This window comes from Ursus arctos, unplaced genomic scaffold (assembly GCF_023065955.2).
Source record: "Ursus arctos isolate Adak ecotype North America unplaced genomic scaffold, UrsArc2.0 scaffold_28, whole genome shotgun sequence".
In the NCBI taxonomy this organism is placed as follows: Eukaryota; Metazoa; Chordata; class Mammalia; order Carnivora; family Ursidae; genus Ursus; species Ursus arctos.
The window spans coordinates 2992879-3014228 of record NW_026622963.1 but is presented as its reverse complement, the minus strand read 5'-3'; positions in this window follow the sequence as shown (position 1 = coordinate 3014228).

Sequence of the window (21350 nt, the reverse complement as noted above, 5' to 3'; positions counted from 1 at the left end):
AGAGAGAGAACAAGTGGTGGGGAGAGGGAGAAGCAACTCTCCACTGAGCAGGGAGCCCAACACAGAGCTTGATCCCAAGACCTGGTATCACGACCTGAGCCAAAGGCAGATACTTAACTGACTGAGCCACCCAGGGTGGCTTTATCTATTTTATACATACCAAATATTTCTCCCCATCTACTACTGTCTCTAGACTAGCTTGTGGAGTCTCTTACCATGTAGACCTCTAAACATCTTATTTGATCTAATCTGTCTTTTCCTTCATGCTCATGGGTCCCTGGCTTCTTGAGAAGCCCTACCCCCTGAGATTACACAAGACCTTTCCTAAAGCATTCACCTTATATTTTTACTTGTGATTTTTCATATTTAGACCACTTATCCAGATAGATGCAATGTTCTTTTTGCACTGACCCTATACATCCTTCCTCATCAGTTTATACTAATTATCTTACTCTTTTGAAATACTGTATCAGATTCCACTCAAAGAGTCACTGGCTTATTTAGCTTGCAGTATTTTAGGGTACTGAAGTGATTTCCAGTTTTGTTTTTTTTTTAAAGATTTTATTTATTTATTTATTTGACAGAGAGAGAGCGCGCGCACAAGCAGAGGGATCAGCAGAGGGAGAGGGAGACGCAGACTCCCATTGAGCAGAGAGCCCCACGTGGGGCTCGATCCCAGCACCCTGAGATCATGACCTGAGCCAAAGGCAGACACTTAACCAACCAGGCCATCCAGGCGCCCCTATTTCCAGTTTTAAATACTATTTAATAATAATAGCTACCAAATATTGAGTGCTTTTTACGTGCCAGGCACGGGTGCACACATGTTGTGTACAGTACCTAGTGGAACTCTCACGACAGTTCGGGGGTACGTTCTATTCCGTCTTTGATTCTCTTGTCACGATCACCCAGCTAGGAAGTAAGTGGTGCAGCTAGGACTCTGACCTAATCCAATACTGAAGGACTCCAAGATCCCCAGCTCTCCCCACCAGACGCACGTTCTTTAGTATTTAACATGCGGCTTAAAATATCCCCAACTTTCATGTCTGTAAGGATGGAGAAAGGAAAAATAAACATTTTTTATTTTCTTCCTCTACCCAAACCCTGTACTAGACGTGTCACAGGTTGTCTCCTGGAATTCTTACAAAAGTCCTCTGAGGGGTGGGATTCTCCACTTTCCAGACACAAAAAGGGAAATTCGGTGAGAAGACAATCACTCAAGGTTTGCGGGTGACCATGGGGGGTTCAAACCCAGTTCCAAGCGACTTGTATATTCCTATTTTGCACTTAGAAAGATACACGTCCTAGCTTTACAAATAACATGTTGATGCACCGTAGCTTTTTGTTTTGTTTTGTTTTTTCTTTTGCTGACGCTGAACTGTTTCCTTGGGATACATTCCCAGAAAGAGATTACTGAGTCAAAGGGTATGAATACTTTTATGGCTTTCCATCTATACTGCCAAATCGTTATTACAGAGGTCTGTACCCACATTCTCTGCACCAGGGGAGGGGAGCTTCACGTTCAAAATATTCAGGTGGGGAAACTGAGCTGCCAAGGGGTGCTGCACTTAACACATTGAGCCCTGAGTCCAAGCATTTTAGAAAGATCTGGTAGGTACGCACTCTGGTTTCTCAAGACAGCCCTGGAGTCTATTGGGTTTAGAAGTTGGGCGCTTTTGTTTTTTTGTTTTGTTTTGCATCACGTTGTCTCTTTTGGGAAATCCTTCAAAACGTGACTGAAATGGGATTAAGCACAGGCTTATCTTTTCAGGAAAGGACAAATCTGACAAAACCCCGATTCTGATGCAGTGCGCCTTGGGGAAAGGGCTCCCCGCAGCTCGGCCCAGAGGCGGCAGCTTTGGGAGGAGCGGCTGGAGGAAGGGGCATCTTGGGGAGGGAGGCTTGGTGGGGAGGGGGCATACTGGGGAGGAGGCTGATGGGGAGGGAGGGGTGGGGGGGCAGGGCCGCATCCCCGGCGCCCCGGGCAGGGGAGGGGGCAGCGCGCTCGCGGGGGCGGCCGATAAGGCGGGAGCGGCCCGTCGCCGAGGCGGCCCCGGCCCGGCGGGAAGGCGGGAAGGCGGGAAGGGGCCCGGCCGGGCGAGAGCAGATAACGCCCGGCGCTCGGGCGGCCGAGACTGGGAGACGCCGCGGCCGCGGGAGATAGAGGCGCCCCGGCCGGGCGCGGCTCCCGGCTCCCGGCTCCGGCGCCCGCAGCGGGCAGGCCCGGGGGCGGCGGCGGGGCGGCCCCGAGGGTCCGGGGCGGCGCAGGGTCCCGGGCCGCCCGGCGACCTCAGGCGGTACCCCCCCCCCCCCGCCCAGCGGCGCTGGGATCCTGGCCCCGGCCCAGGTCTGCCCCAGGAGCCCCAGACAGAAGGCTTCCCTGGGACTCCACTCCCTCCTCGGTAAAACCAGGGCGCCGAGGGGTCGTGAGGAACCTGTCCACACGCGGCAGGGGACGCGCGCTGAGGGCGCAAGGCCCGCTCTCGGTGCGGTAGCCTGGCCCCCCCACGGCTCCCCGGTGGTGACATCGCCCCCCTTTCAGGGATGGGGCTTAAGGAACTTGGCCTGGCTGCCGAGCGTGCCACGGGCCGGGGTCCGGACCCAGAGCTCCACACTTGTCTTCCACTGCCCCACAAACAGGGGGCTTTTCCCCCTTGGAGGCTGACAAGGAAATCTCCACCAGCGGCATTTGCATTCTGCCTTTTCAAATTCCTCAAATTCCCCACATAAAATTCAGTTGGCTGCCAGACAGCCAGGGAGGAGGAGGGCTGGGAGAGGCCGCACTGGGGCAGCCAGGAGCCATAAACGGGTGGCTCTCCGACAGAGAAACAACTTTGGAAGTGGATGGAAATTCTCACACACACACACACACACACGGAACCTCCCTGAAACAGACCATTGCCAAAATCAAACATCTCCAGACAACGGCAAGCTGGTCCTGACATCACCTGGCGTTCAAGGTCCTGCCCATCCTGGCACCGACCCTCCTATACTGACCAGGCCTCCATAGTACCCCTTCCTCCATATACAGTCTGCCTGCCACAATGCCTCACTCACCGTCTTGGCTCCTGGGCAGTCCTAAAGCCTTCCTCTTTCTCCCCCACTGAACCCCCAATAAGGATTTAACTCTTCATGGTAACTTAGGAAAAGATTTTCAAGGGGATTTTTTTTTTCTTTGTGCATTAAGCTGCCTTAAGAACTGTACCCCAAGTAAAATTCAACTCCTCTGTAATATAGCTACCATTACTTGCAGGCCTACTGTGTGCCAGACTCTTTCATACAGTGTCACATCCTGTCAGCAACCCCAGGAGTTAGGAGATATCACTCCCCTTTTACAGATGAGGGAAACTGAGCTTGAGAGGTTCATTCACTTGTCCAGGGGCACAGAGGCAGAAATTGGTTTGGCCTAACTGCAGATTCAGGCAGAATGTGAGTAAAAAGCAATGGAGTAGGACACCTTGATTGTCTTCTAGGCATTCTGGCACTCAGTTGACCACTATTGGGCAAGCCCCTCTCTTTCTCTGGACCTTAGCCTACTGGGAGAGAACCAGAGATGACTTCCCAGTTCCTGCTTCCCAGGCCAGTTGGGAGGCTCTGCAGAGAGATGGATAAGGCTGGGCCTATTGGCTAACTCCTCCTGCTGGGGAAATTCTAGGTCACAGGTATGCTTCTTTCTCCACCCCTGCTCCCACCCCGTTTCAAACTCTGACTCATGGAAAGTGAGTTATCTGTGCCCTCTGCAACCCAGGTGGGCCTCTCCTGAAAACAAATCTCCCATTTCCTTCTGGCAGGTGGGTAATATGGGCAATCTCTGGGGCCCTCTACTTCCATTCTCTGTGCACACCCCCAACCCTCTGCCCTGTTTCTCCCTATCCCAACTCCCGGGCTCTCAGCGCCCTGCTCTCTCTTCTTCCCCATCCAGACTTGCTCAAGGAAAAGCCACTCCATCAGCCAGTTACAGTGAAGTATGAATGAGTTCAAGTTTCTAGCATGTGCTTCCCCTAATATGTACAGTGTCAGCCTGGGATTCTGGACAGTTACGAATATGGGATAATGTGCGCCCCACCCCCACTCCCAGGCAGGAAGCCTGGTCCGGCCCAGTGCATCTGGAATTCCATATTTTTATATTTTTATTGGTTTTTCCCCTGTGCCCCACATCCTGAGCTAGGGGAGAGGGTTTTTACATGAGCCCACTAATTAACAGAGAACAGAAGCCTTATTTCATAAATAAAATCATAGATACACTGTATGAATAGAAATGTAGCATGTTCCTGGAGAGGGTTTAAACTTTTTAAATGTTCCCCCCAGGGTCTGGGCAGGTGAGCCCCGAGGGGTTTTTCCATGGAAGACCTTGGGGTGAGGGAGGGCTGGTTGTCCCTCAGGAGAAGGGAGGTTCCATGGGCTCTGAACTGAGCCTATTTGCATTTTGCCCTCCAGGGCCTGGTGGCCCCTACGTGCCTGTTCCTCCCTTGGCTGTATCAGTACTTCCCCACATGGGCTTCTTTGCTGGGTCTCTGGGCAGAGAGAAGAGTTCATGACAGCCATCCCTAGGGTTAGGGGATGTGTGCTATGGTGTGGTCAGGTGGGACCATGAGACCTTGGGCAAATCACTGGCCCTCTCTGGACTTTCCTCAATCTGAGGAATGGAGGGCACAGGTGAGATGAGTCCTGGGCTGTTCAGTACTGCAGCTGATAAATGAGGTCGCTCTGGGAGCTGAAGGCAGGCCCAGAGCTCACCTGTAGGTGGCCAGACTCTGGCGTGCAGGCTTAACGCCTCAGAGCACTTCGGACGTGCACCACTGATTGTACCCGCGACGACGTGTAACAGCCTCTACTGTTAACACCAGTCTCAGAGACGAGGCAACCGAGCCTGGGTGTTTGACCTGACACCCAGACCCCTTGAGGAGAGCCAGGCAGAAGTGACTCGTCCTTTTCTGCACACCTGGAAACGGAGGTCCAGAGAAATACAGCAACTGCCACACTCCTGTTGTTACTCAACCAAGGTAACAAGCCCTGGGAAGCACAAAGGATGAGCCAAGTGACCACGGCGCGTCGCTGCCCCTCGTAGTCTCAGTTTCCTTGGCTGCAGCCAGAGGCTAATGGGACGGCAGAATGAACATATTCAGAGGAGAGCGGCCACTCTAAGACAGACACTGGACATAGGACAGGTCTCTTCCTTGAGAGCACAGTGGCCTGTGTCGGGCCCTCTGGTGGCCATGCCTCATCACTGCAGGACGTCCGGAGACCCGGGAGGCTCAGGGTCTTCTGGTCAGATTGCCTGGAGTTTCCAGAGACAATCTTCAAGAGTTTTGACCCCAGTTCATGAAAGGCCAGAAACTCAGAGAAGTCTATTTGGCTGCTGGAGCAGCTCCCACTCTGTCCCTGACACAGGAAGCGCTCCTTTCTACCTGGTCTCCAGGGATCCGGAGCGCTGGGTTGCTGCGGAAGCATCTCGAATCCTACCCCAGAGATCCCTGTGCCCACAGCACAACAGGGAGACTGAGGCCCTAGGAAGTCCTGCCTTTGATTGTAATAAACAGCAAATATATATATATATATAGAAGAGGACAGGCCCGCAATTCAGTGCTTACTGTCGGCAGCAGAGCCTAGCTCGCTGTGTAACAAATTATACGCCGTCTCTGAGGCCGTTTCTTCATTGGCAAAGGAGGGATGTGGTGCAGGCTGAATGACATCATGTGTGCAAGTTGCTTTGCACATGATAATGAGCTGTGCTTATAATTATTATTCCAGCAGATGTTTCCAGTTACTTCTCGTCCTCTCCGCAGTGAGGGGCCCTCACGGCACCACTTCACAGAGGGGGATGCGGGACTTGAACAGCTCGGCCTGGAATACACTTAGTCAGTGGTCAGTCAGGAATTCAAGCACTGGCTGTTTCAGGAAATGCACACTGAACGCATGGGGGCCAGAGAGGGGTGATGCTGGAAGCCTACTTTTAGATGATTCTGGGGAAAAAAAATACGAGAGAAAGAATGACGAAGGAAAATGGGAGAGAACGTAAACAATTGATGAATCTGATTACAGGTTACGCAGGGGCTCTCTGTTCTATTTTTTTGCAACTTTTCCATAAACTCGAAATTATATCCAAAATAGTCTTAAAGCCCAGCTGTTTCAAAATTCTACTTAGCTTCGTCTACTACACTTTGGGGTGGGGGGTGGGGGGCAGATGAAACCCCAGGCCTTGCAGAGTTCCTTGCTCCAGACCAGTGGCCTAATTTCCAAGTCCTCTGGTGGAAAACGTGACTGCTGGCAACAGCACGGCAAGCCTCTGCCCAGCCGGAGATGCCCCTGCCTGGCAGCCAGCAGCACCCAGGTGCCCCCAGGCCTTCTCACGGCCTTTCCTCAACCTCCCAGTTTCCCAAGCCCCCCAGGCCCCGGCCAGGCTGTGGTGCGAGGCCGAGGTGCGGTTTATTTTTAAGTTCCCGCTGATTATGAATCACTGGAGGAACTGCCCGCAGACTGGAGACAAAAGTCTGCGACCGCTTGGCCAGGAGGAAACACTCTTTACATTTGACTTTCCCCTTGGCACGGGCCTCCCCGCGCCTGGCTTGGCCAGGCTCTGCCAGCCTCTTCTGTTCTCAGAGGCAGAAGCGCATTTGCCGCCAAGTCCGGCCGGCCTGTCCGCCTTGCTGTGTAAACAGGACCCGGGGCTGGCGGCCCGGCCCCACACTGGAAATGAGCCTGCCTTCCGCAGCCTGGCCACTTCCTCCTGACATCTGGAGGCTCCTCAGAGTTCAGAGGAGGGCTGGTGGCAGGAGTGGGGAGAAGCTGGGGTTTTGCCCTACTCCGGTCTTCATCGGTCTTGATGAAGAATCAACGGACAAATGGAGGAGCAGAGGACTCTTAAGCAGCCGTCAAAGCCCTATAGAAAAGACCCACCCTGAGTCTGCTGCCTATTGCAGTTCATAGCTCACAGTCAGTCAACATATACTGAGCGCCTACTATGATGTACCAAGGGCTGTGCTAGGTGGCCGTGAGGCAGGAGGCTTGGAGAGATCTTATTCATATTATCGTTAATTCTTTTCACTCAACTGTAAGCTACTGAAGGGCAGAGTTAATGTCTGATCCATGATTCACCTGATCCTACAAAGTACCTAGCATGGTACCCGCACATAGCAAAAGCTCAAGAAGTTTTGATTGCATTGGCCTAAATTAAACTAGAGTAGGGAAACCAGAAGGAGCCCAGAGTCCAGCCTACTCTCCTTTCAAGGCCTCTGCCTCCATCCTGCCTAAGCATTCTGTCTCCTGGGAGCTATGTTCCTCCTTGGAGCAACTGTTTCCCTGTAGGAAGACTTGAGCCAGGTTTTCTGTCTGGGTAACTAATAATGCAGGTGATTCGATTTTGGGAGGTGCTAGAAACCCTCTCCCCAGCTTCACAGCAATGCATCTTGCCCGTTACCCTGAGATGTCGCCAACTTTGAGGCACTCCTCTGGGTTACCATTACCCCTCTGTAGTGACTCTGAATCTCCCCTCTGTGGGTAACACCTATGGCCATGTGAGAGTTCATCCAGGTGGCGGGCATTATTTTACACACGAGAAAACTGCGGGTCAGAGAAGTGGCAGACTTGATCAAGGCTGGTACAAGAGAGAGTCAGCTCTCTGCAGCCAGTGCCCCAAATTCTTCCCACAGAGTTGAACTGCCTCCCCTTCCTCTGATACCATCTCCAAGCAGGCAGGGGGGAAGCTGCGGCCCCTCAGAGGGGGGGGAATGAAGTCAACTGGAAGAGCTTTGCTGTGCCAGCCGTTCCGGGCTGTGCCCAATGCAATCTTCTCGTCACTCCATTTCTCGATATCCCCACTTAACAGCTGGCAAACTGGAAGTTTTGAGGGGGCTGTGACGACAGCCAGAAGTCTGCCAGGTCCCCAGCGCTATCTAGACAGCCTGAGGTTGGTGCTGTTTCAGGGGGAAGGCAGCCTGTCAGCCCAAGTGAGGCTGTGGGAACTGCAGCCATGGGGTTTAGGGTAGACATGGTGCAGGACTTTCTGACTGTTTTATTCCAACGACTTCTATCGCTCCTGCCTCTAAGCTTTTGTAAGAATGCCACACCATTATAAAAAGCAAAGCCTTCTCCTTTTCTTTGATAAGAACCTGCCCCCTCCATTGCCTGGCTCTGGAAGCCTCCCGAGAGGAGTCAGAGACTTAAATCCCACACACTCATTTGCTCAGGAGCCCTGGGTCAATCTGTCCAAGGGTCATTTTCCTCATCTGCTCATCTGCAGACGAGGGATACTACCAGCAATTCACAAAGCTGTCTTTGGGATGAGTTAAGACATGTGGTATCTTCACACGGCAAAGTGTGAACACAGGTGGTCATTATGGTGGCTTGCACTGGTCTCATTAGTCCACACAGGATGGTCCTTCCTCACCGCCAACATCCTCCGGTACCCGAAGGAGGACAGGAAAGGTGACAGGGTGCTGTGTCCTGCTCTTCAGCTGTACCTTCCTCTCCTCTCCCTCCTCCCCACCTCGCCCTGCCCAGTATGCCTAGTAAAATGGTCTACACTCTATCAAATCTTGCCAATGACCTGGTTAGACCTGGAGGAAGAGAAACGGGCTCAGGTCTTCTCCAGGTCCCATGTGGCCGGAGAGTTCTGGGAGGCGAAACCCCCTGAGCGCAGCCCAAATTGCTCCAAGAAGGAACAGAGCTCCCAGGAGACAGAATGTCCAGGCAGGATGGAGACAGTCTCAGGTGAGCGACCTTGTTCCAGGTCACACTGTTCATGCGAGTCTGGGCCCAGGACTCAGTCCTGGGTCTTTCCTGACTGTGAAGACCTCAGACACTGAACCAGCGTAACTGAGCCCCTAGCCACAGTTTGAAACAACCTAGTGGCTTTGGGCAAGTCGCTTAGCCTCTCTGAGGCTCGGATTTCTCATCTGTCAAATGGGGCTCACGGGGTCTCATTCATAGGATTGCTATGAAGGTCAAGCGGGCGTAAGATGGATTCCAGAATGCCTGCCTGCTGGCTGAGGCAAGAGGCTTCAACTGTGTCTCTGTAAGTGAGGGCGGTGACACCCTATTGACTGTTGGGGGATACAGACCCCCCAGTGCAGCAACTTAGCATGAGTGGGGCCAAACCCGTGTTGGCGGGCCATTCCCCATCTCGCCTCTCGGGGGCTTACCCACTCTAGGGACCCTACCTCATCAGTGATGACCTCACTGTCCCCACCAAAAGAGCACACAAGGAGATCTGCACCAGCTCCAGGTGCAGGGGACGGTCTGGAAGAAAGTAGGCCCATTAGCCACTGAGCTCTGAAGTTTCCCTTTGTGAGCTGGTGCCTGGCACGGGGCCCGCGCGAAATGGGTGCTCAGTAAACATTGTTGAGTGAATGGATGTTGTTTCAATGCTGAAAGTTCCACACTACCACCCGTTTGCAGTCCCAGGGGACCATGGGATGGGCTATTTGGAATGGGGGGCTGTCCCCGAATGTCTGAGGGGTGAGGTCACTGGGCCCGTGTGCACTGCTTACAGGAAGCACGCTAGCTCAGGAACGCCTGATGCCAGCAGGCAGACATTTCCTGGCTGGCAATGGTCCCCCACCTCCTCCTCTTCCTCCTCCCCTCGTGACCCCAGGCCTGCCCCCCCACCCACAGCGGGCTTCTCTCCTCACATCAGGTCCCGCCCTGGAATTGGAATGCCTGCGGTCCCCCGGCATCCTCGCCTCCCTCCTCTACCTCCTAAGGACCCAGGACCACCTGGAGACAAAGCCACTCTCCCCTCCAAAGCCACCTCCTCCCCTACAGGTTTCTGGGACCCCGCTGGGAGGGGCTCCCCAACTTGACCCCTTCCACGTTAGTCTGATCCAACCTAAGCCTGGTTCTGGAGGAACCACTTCGATGGACCCTTGGGTCATTCCAGGAGAGGTACTCATGCTTCAGAAGCAAGGCACTTCTGGCAGCTCGCTCTGTGTGGCCGACAGAGGGAGAAACTGAGGCCCAGAGGGGTTAAAGCAGTTTCCCAGGACTGCATAGTAGTCTACACTGGAAACTCCTGCCCAGAGCTGGCACAGGCTCCTGCCTCTCCAATCCTGGGGCAAAACCCCGCTCTGGGCTACTTTCTCCTCCTCTGAAAAATGAGCAGGAAAGGCGAGACAAGCAGAAAGACAAGTCTTCCGCCCCTCCAGCCTTCCGACTGCAAGCGCGTCCTCCGTCTCCCATCCCGCGCCTGCTCCCCTGAGCGCTGCCAGAGCCCCTCACGCGCCCCCTCCTGTGCTTTTCCTGCTTCAGTCGCGGAGACTTGGAGTTTAGCTCATGAGTGTTAATAATGCCAGTACAGCTTTAAAAATCACTGTCACGCCCAATACTATATTTTAAACTTTCCCTTTAACACCCCATTTGACAGATGAGGAAACTGAGGTCCAGAGGAACTGTCCCTATAGCCAGCCGGAGGCAGAGCTGGGACTTGAACCCATGTCTGTGCAGAAATTATGTCTGGTTCATCCTCCCTGCTCCCATGGCAGGGGCGCAGGACCAGGCACAAAGCAGATGCCCAGGAAAACCTGTGTGGGCATGGGCTAGCGGGGGGTCTTTCGTAGATGAAGCACCTTCCAGAGAATGCACTGGACTTTCGGACTCACAGCAAATCAGGAGGTGCTTCTGCCTTCCCGTGTACCTTGGTGATCCCCAGAGCTGGGGAGCAATTCTCCCAGTCTCCCCAACAAGAAAATGGGAATAACAAGCATGCCCATGGCTTAGGGATGGTGTGAGGGGCTACCGATGCCAAGCCCCTTCCTCCACTGGCCCAAGGCAGCAGGGCCCTGCCGGCTCTGGGGGTGAAGAGTAGGAGCTGGCCCCGAGCCACCAAGGCCCGGCTGGGAGCCCCACACCTCCATCTCCCAGCTTCAACACAACTCACATCAAAGCCGAGCCACTCGCCCTGCCCGCCAACCCAAACTCGGCGGGGCCGGAGGGGCTGCAGCCAAGGAAAAGGTGGGGCGAAGATGTTTGCTCTCCAGCGCTCGGTGATTGTGTGTAATGACCGCGGTAGCCAGCAGAGTCAAAGGGGACTCTGTTCTCTGAAGCCAGGAATCCCCCCAGGGTACACAGAGCTGCTGGCTCTGGGCCTGACCCTGGCCGCCACACTTCACACACGTGGCCCCATTTAATCCTTACGACAACCCTGCCAACGTGGTCTGACTATCTGCATTGAACGGACAAGCAAACTGAGGTTCACGGAGATGAAATGAGCGCTAGTGGGGGCAAACCAGGTCTGTCCGACCTCAGTAAGCACGATGTGTGGCCCTAGCACCAAGATCTGGCCCTAACCTATTTTCATGGGAAGCGCCCACGGAGGGCTGGATTGGCTCAACTTGAGCACCTACTATGTGCCAGGTTAGCTGCTTTGCTTGAAGGTTATTTGACCCAAAACTGAGTAGCTTGGAGAAGGAGGCATCACTAACCCCACTGTACAGATGAGAAGACTGAGGCTCACCCAAGATCCACTTTAAACATCCATGAGCCCAGGGAACTCCTTGGTAGCTGAGCTGGACCCCTTCACTCCCTTCTTCCTTCTGTGTTAGAGCGCAAAAGCACGCACCATCATCACGCTCTTGACTCCCAAATACTGCCCGTCTGTGCACGGCCTGGACTGCATCAGGGTCCCCCAGCCTTTTTAGGGTCTCGGATAAGCTGTCCCTTTCTCCTTGGCAAGATCATAAGTATACAGCTTGATAAATGATCAGAAAGCAAATACAACGGTGTAACTTCCACAGGCCTGCGTTTGGAGATAAGTGTGTTTACCCAAGCAGCCCAGCAGCACTGTGGGAGCCAGACTGGGGGATCAATCCATGACTGCATTTCTAAGGAGCTTCCCTGGGGTTGCTGGTGCTGCCAGCCTCCTACTGCGAGTGTGGTCTGGACCTGCAGCCTTAGCCTCAGCCTCGCCTGGAGCTTGCTGGAAATGCCCAATCTCAGGCTCACCCCAGACACACGGAGCATCAGTCAGCTGGGAGCATTGGGAGCTATTGAGACGCCACCTCCAGAGGCTCCTGTTTAATTGTCCTCGATGGGGGGCCCGGCTGTTGGTATTCCTGACTCCTCCCCAGGTGCCTCTGAGGCGCGCTGAATGTTGGGAAACTCAGCTGCAGAGTCATAGCAGAGCTATAGGGGACCCTTCATCCTGTTCTACCGCCACTTTTTTTTTTTTTTTTTTAAGATTTTATTTAGGGACTCCTGGGTGGCTTAGTCGTTAAGCATCTGCCTTTGGCTCAGGTCATGATCCCAGGGTCCTGGGATCGAGCCCCACATCAGGCTCCTGCTCAGTGGAGAGCCTGCTTCTCCCTCTCCCTCTGCTTGTGTTCCTTCCCTTCTTTTTAAAAAATAAAATAAAGATTTTATTTATTTATATGAGAGACAGGGAGAGAGAGCATGAGTGGGGGGTGGGGAGGGGCAAAAGGAGAGGGAGAAGCAGACTCCCCGCTGAGCAGGGAGGCCGACAAGGGACTCGGATCCCAGGACTCCGGGATCATGACCTGAGCTGAAGGCAGTTGCTTAACTGACTGAGGCATCCAGGCACCGCTCTACCTCCCCCTTTAAGGAGGCCAAGAAATAATTCCCAAAAGGGGCAGCACCCTGCCTGAGGACATACCACGTGTGAACAGACTCATCAAATGTTAAAAGAGGAAGGGACCTGGGAGTTCAATTCTTTCATTGTGCATTTGGAAAAACCCACACAAAGGGAGGACAGGGCAGCCAGGAGGAGTACTAAAGTCCACACTTCTTTTCCATCACACCATCTGGTCTCTTGGCTGCCCCGGATATCTGTAGACCCTCTGCACCACTCACTTTTCAGCTGCAAATGACAAAACACTTCCTCCCCTAAATCTCAGGGTGTGGATTGAAGACCATCCCAGTCACTGAGGTTGTGGTATTAAAAATGCAACTCAGCAAGAAACCACGACTCCATAAAGAAAATTCTGATAACTGTTACTACACAGATTTTGGAAATAAAACATAAATCAATAAAACACAAATTAAGAAAAAAATATTTGCCAGTAATTAGAACAAGCCAAAGAGTAATTTGACAATGTCCTTCATATGTAAAGTACTTTTATAATCAATAAGAAGTAGACAACTTAAAAGTGGGGCAATGGATTCCAGGGAAAGTATAAAGGCTCATAAATACAAGCAGTGGTGCTCCATTTCTAGTTGAAGAAATGCAAATTAAAACACTGAGATACAACCCTCACCTATCAGATAGATAAAGATTGGCAAGATGGTCTAGTCATGGTGCTGAATTAAGCAATTGTACACTGTGAACATGTAAATAGACAAAAATGTGATTTTGACAGTTTGGTGAGATCTACGAATATTTTATTTCTTTTTTTTCAAAGATTTTCTTGTTAAGTAGTCTCCACACCCAACGTGGGGCTTGAACTCACAACTCCAAGATCAAGTGTCACATGCTCCACCGACTAAGCCAGTCAGGCGCCCCTCTATGAATATTTTAAATTTATATAGCCTTGGACTAAGTAATTCCTCTTCTAGAAAGTTGCCTTGAAGATAAATTCATACAAGTGCACAAAGATTAAGTACAAAGTGTCATATCAGCACTTTTTGCAATAATGGAAAACTGGAAACCAACCAAATGTCCATTAATGCGACCATGCAAACGACAGGGGGGACTCGCATGTTCTGACTGGAAGGGTATATACATTGCAGAATGATATGTAGACTATTATTTTATTTGTACAAAAATTTATATAAATGTGTGCATAGTTCATATGTGCACAGCAATATCTGGCATGATACACTAAACTGTTTCTATTAAATGGAGGGGAAAGGAGAGTTTTCATCTTTAAAAAAATCTCATCTAGTTCTGCAATGTTCACCCAAAAGCACGTCCTACTTTTGTTCGAAGTAATTTGCAATGCAATTGGGTTGTATTTACTACTATTTCAGTGGTTGCTAGAGACAGTGCTGGTTGGGGTGGGGAGTGAGCAACATGCTAGAACTTTCTCAGAAGGACAGATGGAAGCCTCATTTTAAAAGTCATCGGTCACCAGTATTTTAAAATACATGCTATATTGCTGATGAAATACATTGTTTAAATTAAATAGTAAAATATGTCTAATTATAATCCCAGGTAGGTTTTCATATCAGGCTATAGTCCCAGAAGTAACTCAGAAAAGACAGAGAAAGGAGAGCAGCGGTGGGGTTAGCACTGAGACTTACAAACCAGCACGAAGCTAACCCAAGGCTTTCCCTGGATCAACCCCGTCTCCCCAGGGTCTGGGGGACTGTGAAGGCCGTTGCGACCCAGGGCCAAGGGCGGAGCAGGGTCCCAGCTAGAGACAGGATCTCTTTTCCTCAGAGCTTCCAGAGTGTTGGCAGTGTTGGCGTCGCTTCATTTGCAAACAGCGGAACAAGTGTTCCCACAGCTGAGCAGGTGAAGGACTGGGGGCCAGTGAGGGAGCACGTCCTGTGGGAGGCAGCAGAAAGCTTCCCGCAGGCCCCAGCTGCCAAGGTCCAGGTCTAGGTCTGACCACAGAGTGCCCCCCTGTCCTGACCCCTCAGAACTCCTGGGTTGCTCATGCCTTCCCCGCTTCCCTCTCTCAAATCGTGCTCTCAAGACGGTGTGGTCATGGTTCCCACCAACGCACAGGGCCTGGATGGAGCCTGGAGCCCTCTGGGACAGCCCGTCATTTTCTAGATGGGAAAACAGGCCTGGAGAGGACAAAGGTGCCCACAGTCCCCCAGAAAGTTGGTAACAGAGCTGAACTTGGGCCTTTGGGTATAAAAATGTCACAGCCCCTCCCCCACACTTTCCCAGCTCTGTCTGGCTACCCCTTCCCCATGGCCCCATCTGTTACTCAACAAATACTCATTGAGCACCTCCTGTGTGGGGCATAATGTTCTAGGCCCTGGGCACACAGCAGAGAACGGAAGAGACAAGATCCTACCCCGGGGGAGCTCACATTCTAGCTTGATTACACCAGCAGCCTGTTGGAGGGGGACAAAGGCTGTCCTGCTACAGCCAGGAAGGCCTGGCCAGCAAATAATGTTCTGCTCCTGGCTCTGCTCTGCCACTGTCTCTGCTCTGCAGGTGGAGGGCCTGGACTCTGGAAAAGGAGCACCAGCCAAGAGCAGCCCAGAAGTTCCCCGGTACCCAGCTCTGCAGGGGCAACAGACCCCCACCTATGAGACTTGGCTTTGATCCTGAGAACACCCTACAAAGCAGATATTCACATCCCTCCTTTTATAAGTGAGGAAACTAAGGCCCAGAAGGGGAACTCACAAGGCAAGTAAGCAGCAGGGGGACTGGGCTTCCTCCCGCCCTCAGACACTGCTCAAGCCGGGGCAGGATGGGTAGGGCGTTTTCTGCAAGTCTCCCACTTTTGGGGAAGAGAATGGAAGGCTCTATTGGCTTTTTCTCAAGGTGCTTAGAGACGTCAGCATGGCCTGCCCTGCCGGGGTGATGCCAAAGGGACCAGCCATGGTTGGGAAGGGAGCACCCCTGTCCTGGGATTCTGGAACCCAGAGCAGAGTTCCTAACCATGAAGGTATATCAGCCTTTTTTGTGATACTTCATGAAAGCCTGGGGCTCTCTCCCTAGAAATACCCTATGTGTCCCCCTCACATCATTTTGCACAAAGATTCCCTGAAGCCCATCATCGCACCACTCTGGGGGGGAGCCTCTGCTCATGAGGGGAGGAGCCATACTATGGAGTTAAAAGTTTGGTGCTGTACTTCCGCTGAGTATCTCCTGCCCTTCCGAAGAATCTCGACTTGGGGGCCCTGCATGCTGTCAGGGGCAGTATCTCTGGCCAGACATGCCTCCTGGATGGGGCATGAGTGCCCCCTGGGGGCAGCCTGGCCAAGTGTTCCAGGAAATACAAAGCCAACCCCCACCAGAGTTTTAATTTGATGCCAAGATTTGGTCTAAAACAGCTGTCATTTAAAACACGATTTTCAAATTAAAACTGTCACTGCTGGGTGTTACAATGCAAACTCGTCTCTAAATTTCAGAACAAGACCTTCCGCACCACTCAGCGTCCTGGGAATAAGACCTCGAACTCGCTCCCCCCACCCTCCGTCTTCAGTGACGTGACCATGTGATAGTATTGACCTCGATCTGTCTGGTTTTCTTTTTTTTTTTTTTAAAGATTTTATTTATTTATTCGACAGAGATAGAGACAGCCAGCGAGAGAGGGAACACAAGCAGGGGGAGTGGGAGAGGAAGAAGCAGGCTCACAGCGGAGGAGCCTGATATGGGGCTCGATCCCACAACGCCAAGATCACGCCCTGAGCTGAAGGCAGACGCTTAACCGCTGTACCACCCAGGCGCCCCTCTGTCTGGTTTTCTTAGCTGTAAAATGGTCATAATAAGACCCCCTGTCCTGTAGGGCTGTTGTGAGCACCAAATGCACCAAAGCACTCAGAACAGAGCCGGGAACAGGGTAAGCGCCCCATAAATGGAATCCTGTATTACTATCACCTCTGTCATTGCTATTTACTGAAGATATTAGGCATTCACGTCTGAGAACCTCTGTAAAAGCCAAGCCCCCGCTCAGAAGGACCCAGATTCAAACCCCACAGCCATCAGGGCCCCACGCTCTGCACCCCACCCCTAAATCCCCCAGCTGCTCCCCACCTCCCACCTCCCCCATGATTGGGGGGCATCTCCAGCAGCTAGCTCAGAGGTGAGCCACACCCGTCACACCCCCCATGTTTGTGGGGTCCTTCCAGATCTGGGGGTCTAAGTGCTGCAGGTTCAGGAAGCTGAGGAGCGGGTGTGCTGGGCAGGAGGCGACATTCCATGTGGGGAGGGCTTTGTAATATTAGTGGTCCCAAGAAGGAGCCAAGACAGCCCTGGGGAGAAGCCAGCAGACCAGGCCTGTAACGCCTGCTGGATCACCCACTTGCTGTGTTACTTTAGGCAATTCGCTTTACTTCTGTTTGCTTCTAGCAGTGAGGAAGTCTGGACTTACTGGATGAGTCCAAGTCCTAGGGGGCCCCTAGCTCTAACCAATGCGCTCCTGGTGCAGGACTAATTTATTTCCTTGGTCCAGACCCGCAGGACATTGTCCTTGGCCTGCCCTTCCCAAAGCCTAATAGCTCAAGCTGCTGGCCTCCTGCTAGACTTTCCAGGGCTACATATGGCGAGCAGGGTCAGGGTTCTCATCAGTGTGGGCTCAAAACACTAAAGGGGCCTCAACAGACCTTCTAAATCCAACCGTCCATTTCACAGCTAAGGAGACTGGGGCGAGAAGGAAGAGGAGTGACCTGCCCAAGGTCACAGAGTGAGGCAGTATGGGCCCAGGGGCTTTGTGTCCTGGCCGTGTGGATCCATAAGTCCCTAGGACTGCCTTCAACAGGAGGCCAGGCTTGGCAGCAGCCCAGCATGAAGACAGGAAGCACCAGAAACAAACCTTACTCCTTTACTGGGACTGGAGACGGTGGGGACGGCTGGGCTGGACTCGCCAAGGAGTCTTGTCCCCCTCCGGTCTGCCTGGAACCTTACCCCAAGCATAGAATACAGAAATGAAGGTCCTTTGATCCTTCCTCCCCTCCCCAGTCCAGCTATAGCAGGCCGAAGGAGAGAGACGGAGGGAGGGAAAAAGACAGGGTGTCAACTCATCTCAGTTTACCCAGGACTATCCTAGTTTTAGTACTGAAAGTCCTTTGCCCTGAGAACCAGCGTCCTAATTCTGGGCAAACTAAGACTGTCCCCTCTCCTTCAGGGAAGCCAGTCTGCCCCTTGTGCCTAGGCTTGATCAGGGAACCCAGAGGCCCAGAGGGCTTCCAGAACCCAGCTGGTCCACGGTAACCCTCATGGCCCTGGGGACTCACAGCTGACTGTTGATGGGACATGCTCCCCTAGAAAGAGAGTGGAAGGCCACCTCGACCCTCAAGGACCCTCACAACATGCAGCCTTGCCCCCATCAGCAGAGCAGCACACGCTGGTGGTCAGTGCAGTGGTCAACCTCCCCACATCCCTCACTGCCCACCAAGCCCCCGGGCTGCAGGAAAGAGGGATGATGGGACCAATTGATGAAATCTGAGACATTTTGAGAAACTCTGAGCTCACGCTGCATGTGAGATCCCAGGCATGAAGGAGAGCCTCACTTAGAAGGGGTAGTTTCTAAGGGAGCATGTCTAGACTGGGGGAGATGTCTAGACATCTATAGAAAGTTCTATAAGCAAGTCTCAGAAATTTCTGGGTCCCAGCAAGTCTTTAGAAACACAGAAGGATCCCCGGGTCCCCAAAAGCGGCACTGAAGTGAGGAGAAAGCTGCCCATCAAGTTGAAACCACCCCTTGGGGAAAAGGAGAAGAACCCACACTGTCTGAAGTTACACTTGCACCGTGACCCCTTCTGCTTCCCCCGCTCCCCAAAAAGGGCTTGCAATGGACAGTAAATAGAACGAGAGAAAAATAAATTTCTTGCTCACCTGAACTGTTAGCCCGAGACACACTGGTTACACTGTCCGGGTCACTCCCTGAAATCCCCCCTCCCTGTCCCTAAACTCAGTCAGGGACTGAGGGTAGAGCAGCTGAGGGAAAGAGGAACCCATCGAAAGGCACAGCTGCGTCCCCATCCTGGGGTGGGAAAAGCCCGCTCCACCACCTACCTGCTGTGAGCCTCGGCCAAGCTCATAAAGCTTCGAACCTTGATTCTTCCATCTGTAAAACAGGGGTAATGAGGCCACGTCAGTGCCCCAATTCTCATAGACTGGCCCTGAATCAGCCTTCATTTCTTCGTGCCACCTGGGGCCTCAGTTTGCCCATCTGGACCACGAGAGGCTGCACCAGCTGGTCACCCAGGTGATGTGGCTCTGTGGCCAGGTGGCTCAGGCTGGCTTACTCCTCCCCACGTCGGGTTCCAGCACGACACAGTGATGTCTGCCAGAGCACAACTCCAGCTCTCAGGAGGGAGGGGCCCACCTCAGCCCTGATTAAATCCTGCCGAAAGCTCTGGCTGGCCCTGGCCAGGCCTAGGCCCAGCACACACCTGTCAGGAATGAATGTCCCTTTATACCAGACCAGTCCTGGAGACCCCAGCCATCAGCCCTGCGCCCCAGACAGCCCTACCCCACCCTCAGTCCCAGTCCCCTTCGCACACTCACACACATTTTGTGAGTGACTCTGAGTGGAAGGGGCTAGTGTTTGAAGCCGCATTCAGGTGGGCTGGGCCGCCTGCCTGGTCCCAGGGCCCGGGTGGGGGAGGGGCCGCCCGCAGGTGCACTCGGGGCTCCAGGTGGCCAGTATCTGGCTTCTGCTGGCCACCTCTCCCAGGATGCTCCTCTGGAGCCAACTGGAGCCTGGGTATTCAAGAGAGAAAGAGGCAGATGCAGGCCTTTTCAGCCGGGGACATTCAGCTCATGAGCTCGGGGGCAAAGACAGGAAAAGATGGACGGAAGTGCCAAAAGGAGAGGAGGAGAGACCCAGATCCGACACAGCCCCCTCTTCCAGCAACATTCCCTGAGGTCCCTAACAGGAGATGGCTGCCCCCAGCCGGGACCCCACAGGGTCAGAGAGCTTGGTTCAAAGCTTGGCATTGACAAGAGCCCACTGCCCTGTCCGCCTGAGAACGAGATGCCTGCAGCACCTGCCCTCCCACCCCAGGCAGCCACCTGGTTTCCTCTGCGGACCCATATCACAGCGTCTGGGCTTTGACTCGCACACAGAGGGCAGCCCGTTCCCCACCTTCCTGGGCAAGACTTGCTTGTCCCCTACGGACCTTCCAACAGGCACGAACCCCCTTTGCCAAGGCGCCACTTGCCTCTTCCCTGTGAAATCCAAGCAAAAAGAAAACTCCCAAGTTTCATCACGAACAGGGCCTTGTATTACACTTAGCCGCTAGTTACTCATGCAGTTTTGAGGGGTAAGGATTAGGGGTCAGGGCTAGGCTAGGCCTGAGCTGTCCAACATGGGGGCCACCTACCACATGTGGCCACTGGGAACCTGAAATGGGGCCTGAGATGCACTGTGAGCGTAAGGTAACGTGCTCTCTGAGACGCAGTAGATAACAAAGAATATTAAGTATCTAAATCATTGTTAAATCAATAACATGATAACACTGTGGATATGATGGGCTAAGCTATTATTAATTCCACCTGTTTCTTACTTTTTTAAAGTGGTTATTAAAACAATTAAAATTACACTTGTGGCTCGAGTCATATTCCTGTTGGACAGCAGGGGGTTATACTCCCTCCCCTCCGAGGCTGTAAGGGCTGCAGGGGAGGGAACAAAGCCGGAGACAGATCACGAAAGGCCCTGACCACCAAGCTGGGGGACGGGGGGTGGGGTCTGGAGTCCCAGACTGGGGAGCACCAAATCCGGGCCGTGGTTCTCAGAAGGCCGACCATCCCCCAGGAAGACTTGACCCCAGCCGCAGCGGGAGAGGAAGCAGGTGGCATCTCTCTGAAAGGACAGTACGTCCAGGCAGGGAAAGGGACTCAGGGCTTCCTGGAGGAAGGAGCTGTGTGAGCACAGGCTCAGCAGCGGCACTCAGGCCATGTTGGGAGGGGACCAGGGAGAAGGAAACAAATGGAGGTCAAGAGAGAAGAGGAAGAAAAGAGGGCTGCGCAGAGGAGACCAGCCAAAAAGAACAGAGTGGAGAAAAGAGTAGCTAGCATTGAAAGAGGCTCCTTTGAAGGGAGTAGTCCGTACATTCCTGCTCATTTGAGCCCCTCCACACTCTGAGGCAGGTTTTCAAATAAAATCTCCCTGCCCCCTGCCTCCCAGAGGAAGGCAGGCCCCGGATAACACTGTGGCCTCCTCCAGCAGCCCTGGCCAGGTCTCCCTTCCTCCCCTGCCCCCTACCCCCCCCCCCCAGCCACCACCTGAGCTGGCCCTGGCAGGACTGGCGCAGAAGCAGGTTTGGAAGTGGTAGAGAACAGGGCATAAGAGGGGCAGTGTTGGGGGCCAAACTTTGCCCCCACTTCTGGCCTCAAGAGAGATCTCAGTTTCTGGACAGATTTGGAAAGGTCAGGCCCTTCACACAGCCTGTTCCTCATTTAAAAATGAACCAGGTCGGGGCGCCTGGGTGACTCAGTTGGTTAAGCGTCCAATGCTTGATTTCGGCTCAGGTCTTGATCTCAGGGTTCCGGGATCGAGCCCCGCGTTGGGCTCAGTGCTCAGCGTGGAGTCTGCTTCAGATTCTCACCCTCTTCCTCTGCCCCTCCCCCTACTCATGCAGCTCGCTCTTTTTTTTTTTTTTTTTAGGATTTTATTTATTTGACAGAGAGAGAGACAGTCAGCGAAAGAGGGAACACAAGCAGGGGGAGTGGGAGAGGAAGAAGCAGGCTCCTAGTGGAGGAGCCTGATGCAGGGCTCCATCTCAGGACCCTGGGATCACGCCCTGAGCCGAAGGCAGACACTTAACAACTG